Consider the following 4,369-nt stretch of genomic DNA (forward strand, 5'->3'; position numbering starts at 1 on the left):
ATTAAAATGCAACAACGTCACTTACATCATCATCACCGCATCTCAGACGCACACCTAACATTTGATTGTACTATTTTTGCATTCAAATACAAATGTTTATTTTAAATTCAACTAATATTAATTTTTTTTATTCACAATTTCCTCATCACAGGCAGCCACAGCACTCAATTCAGCATGTGTTCGTGCTCCTGTGGGCCGTCTGCGTCACATAGCACATGCCTATATCGTGCACTATATCGAACATTTTTTCTATCGTTATCGAAGGTGACACTTTCCGACCAGGCACAGAGTGGAGCCAATCACAACACACACTGGCCCAGCTAACCAATCACAGCACATTTTGTATTTCAGAAGGCGGGCCTTCATTTGATACAGGAACTATTCGAGCCGTTCATGCCAGACTGGGGAGAGAGGTGTTGTAATAATGTCAAATATGTGAAAAATAATGTGTTTTTCGAACAACCTAGTATGAGAGCCTGTTCTAGTACACCCCCAAAACAAAATCAAGACTTTGTAAAAGAGCATAATAGAACCCCTTTAAGGTTCCTTAAGTTGACCCTTAGGATTTTTCTTGTAACCCAAGTTTCACTAATGCTACCCTTAACCTTATAACGAAGTGATTTCTTAGCTTAAGGGCTTGCATGCAATCGGGCACAGGTATTTAACAATAAATGCAGAGTCGACATATAGAGAGCAGAAACAAAAGGTACACCAAACAACTGCAAAACCTTGTTAGTGGTTTTGCTAAGGCAAACATCATAATTACTACTGCTCAAGCATAAGGTTCAATATGAAAAAACTGCTAAGTTTGAGTATTAAACTTTGGGGTGTAACTTGTCCCACATTTTAAATGATGAGGCTTTACATGTACTTTAAAGAGGGAATGGGCAAACCGATACTCTCACAATAATCGCGTATCATTCATTGTCTCCGAGGGAGAATAATTAAGGGGGAATGCTTAATGACAGCCGTAAAGGGGTCCTATTATGCTTTTTCACTTTTTCAACTTTAGTTAGTCTGTAATGGGTGTAACTTGTCCCACATTTTAAATGATGAGGCTTTACATGTACTTTAAAGAGGGAATGGGGAAGTGAACTGAATTTCATTTCCTAAAGTCAGAAACTTATCTCATTCACACCCGGAACTGACATCCGTCTCGGGTGATCCAATCATATTAAATTAAAGCAAGCCAGGTCCAAATTTCTTTGTAATGGGATTATTCAAACACATTCAGAAATGGTCAGAAGCAAATGTGACTACATAACAATAGGTCTGAACTGAATGCATGATGCATATTTATTTCTGTATTATTATTCAACACTCTTCATATATGCAAGGATCTTTCAACTCAATCACCAGTGTATTTATTTTAAGAAAAATGCATCAGACTTTTGGGGAAAAGAAAAAAAAAAAAGCATTGCGGTACAAATTACTACTTTGACCCATTTGTTTAATTAGGTTGCAGAATCTAAAAAAACATTTGGAAACGGAAATTGTTTAGTAAAAGCACTGAAGTGCTTTGAATATGACAGGGTTGACAGTGGCATTAACTTATGGGAGAAAATACGATCACAATGGGATAAAGATAAAGAAGTGCTTGTGTGGTAAATGTGTTAACAGTTCCCTTAATAAATAACCAGATCACATCTTCACACAATACAAATACTCTTGTCCTTTAAGCTAACTTCAGTGGCATGTAACTAACTATGGGGTCTCTGTTTAGGACAAAGAAATAGAAGTAAAGTAAACCTACAGTCCTCTTAAATCACAGTGAGTTTGTTTCATTATCAGTTAAACCGACTGACTACAACTAGAACTAGTAGCAGTTGGATCTGAGCACTGGGATAATCAGGTTTCCACGGTAACTTGCACTATTTACACTGTCCTTTACTTAAGCAATTATATAACAACAATGGCAACAACGACTAAAAGCAGATTTCATAGTAATATGTCGTCTATATATCCACACGTTTGCCTTCCTTACCTGGTTAATGGTTTATAGTGAGCACCTCTCTGTTTAGCTTCTACGTAACGTCGCTAGCTGTTTAAATGCAAGCTGGACATCGTAAAACACATGAGTGATGATGGAAGGGCTTACGTACACGCCCACTGAAGCGCTATTGGTCGCGTCCTGTAAGCCACGCCCACGTGCATCACAGTCCGACTCGTTTCCGCGAATCGGTTCATTTGAACACTTCGTTTCAAAGTCGTTTCGGCCTGGTTTGTGAAAGAACCGTTTTTGCGAACCGATTTAAAGGATTTGGCTCTAAAGAACGATTCGTTCACAAATCATCGTTATTTCTTTATTGTACACGTGTTTAAATAAAAGAAAGATGAATCAGCAGGTCGTGTACAATTTTACGATCATTAATTATTTGCTGTGACTACTCACAATATCAGATTTTTAAAAATGTATTAACATCACATACTTCCCTAAAGATATAAACTGAAGTTTTAACAGCTGGCATATGGTTTTCTATCTAGTAGACAGCGAAGACAGCACAGACATTGTTAACTAAAAGGCAATATAGTACAAATGGACAAAGTATACTAGTTACTTTTCCATTGTTTACTTTTCCAACTCCCTTAATAATCTCGCTATTAGCCTGCTAACTGCACAGCTACCTGTTTTCTAAACTAACGGCTAGTTGCTCCCGCACAAACACATAAATAATTGTTAGGTAACGTTAGATTTTGTTACGAGACCACATTCAACAACAGGTTTTGCTCAGGTCAAGTTGGCTTACAGATGACAAACCGCCGCCGCAGCTGTTTCTCTGATTCGACTGATAACGCCCGTTTATAAACTCACCTCCGCACTCCGGACGATTACTATATCGATGTCGCCGGATTAGAAGAGCTTGCTTTATTGGCTTGCACTATTAAAATGTTTGCGAAGTGTGCTCGGCGTTGTCCAGCTTCCCTTCCCCCACCGAGAAACAGCCTGTTTGTTAGTTTTGACACTCCAGCCCCCACTTTAACCAAGACTTCACGAAGGGACTTCAATAGTTTTCCGGCGTTGACGTTTTGCGGTATAAACTGTCCCATGTGCCATATATATGTATGTATGTATATATATAGAGAGAGAGAGAGAGAGAGAGAGAACCTCTGACACTTGCATTCTCTATTCTTTTTCTAATCTTTCGACTTGTTTTATTTTTATAAAAAAAAGACCCTCTAACACTAGCGTTCCCTATTCTATTTTATATTCTGTCAACTTGGTTTTTTTTAATAAAAAAAAAACCTTGATACGTGTACTGCGCTAACTGAGACTTGCATACTTGCATATCATTGCCCTTTTGTTGGTTTTGATTCCTTCTGTTGTCCTCATTTGTAAGTCGCTTTGGATAAAAAGCATCTGCTTAAAGGCAGAGTGAGGGATTTCTGGTAGCCAATGTTTATATTTGAAATCACCAAAACAAACACGCCCCTACCCCAAAAGGGTCTTGCCCCTATTTTGATAGCTCCGCCCCACATATACGTACGCAACCCAGGCAACGATTAGTTCTGTGTTGGCTTACAGATGACAAACCGCCGCCGCAGCTGTTTCTCTGATTCGACTGATAACGCCCGTTTATAAACTCACCTCCGCACTCCGGACGATTACTATATCGATGTCGCCGGATTAGAAGAGCTTGCTTTATTGGCTTGCACTATTAAAATGTTTGCGAAGTGTGCTCGGCGTTGTCCAGCTTCCCTTCCCCCACCGAGAAACAGCCTGTTTGTTAGTTTTGACACTCCAGCCCCCACTTTAACCAAGACTTCACGAAGGGACTTCAATAGTTTTCCGGCGTTGACGTTTTGCGGTATAACCTGTCCCATGTGCCATATATATGTATGTATGTATATATATATATAGAGAGAGAGAGAGAGAGCCTCTGACACTTGCATTCTCTATTCCTTTTCCTACTCTTATCTTCTTGTTTTCTTTTTATTTATTGTATTAAAAAAAACACCCTCTAACACTAGCATTCTCTATTCTTTTTCTAATCTTTCGACTTGTTTTATTTTTATAAAAAAAAGACCCTCTAACACTAGCGTTCCCTATTCTATTTTATATTCTGTCAACTTGGTTTTTTTTAATAAAAAAAAAACCTTGATACGTGTACTGCGCTAACTGAGACTTGCATACTTGCATATCATTGCCCTTTTGTTGGTTTTGATTCCTTCTGTTGTCCTCATTTGTAAGTCGCTTTGGATAAAAAACATCTGCTAAATGGCTAAGTGTAAATATATATAGTATAGTAAATGTAATATATATATATATATATATATATATATATATAGGTGCATCTAAAAAAATTTGAATATCGTGAAAAAGTTCATTTTTTTCTTGTAACTTAATTTAAAAAGTGACACTTGCATATAT

At 37.9% G+C, this 4,369-nt stretch overlaps 1 protein-coding gene across 2 annotated transcripts in view; it reads right to left on the bottom strand.

The window, feature by feature from the left end:
• Nucleotides 1-2,964, bottom strand: part of LOC107709496 (AN1-type zinc finger protein 6-like) — an 11,840-nt gene extending 8,876 nt beyond the window's left edge. Inside the window, exon 1 of one of the 2 annotated variants that reach the window (XM_016513989.1) lies at nt 2,813-2,964. The gene's annotated coding sequence lies outside the window, so the exon portion shown is untranslated. Of the gene's footprint in view, nt 1-1,984; nt 2,082-2,812 lie in introns of those variants that run through there. The other variant, XM_016513988.1, reaches the window with a different exon arrangement.
• Between the last annotated feature and the right edge of the window lie 1,405 nt (nt 2,965-4,369).

Source organism: Sinocyclocheilus rhinocerous, unplaced genomic scaffold, assembly GCF_001515625.1.
Source record: "Sinocyclocheilus rhinocerous isolate Xijiao unplaced genomic scaffold, SAMN03320098_v1.1 scaffold1467, whole genome shotgun sequence".
NCBI lineage: Eukaryota > Metazoa > Chordata > Actinopteri > Cypriniformes > Cyprinidae > Sinocyclocheilus > Sinocyclocheilus rhinocerous.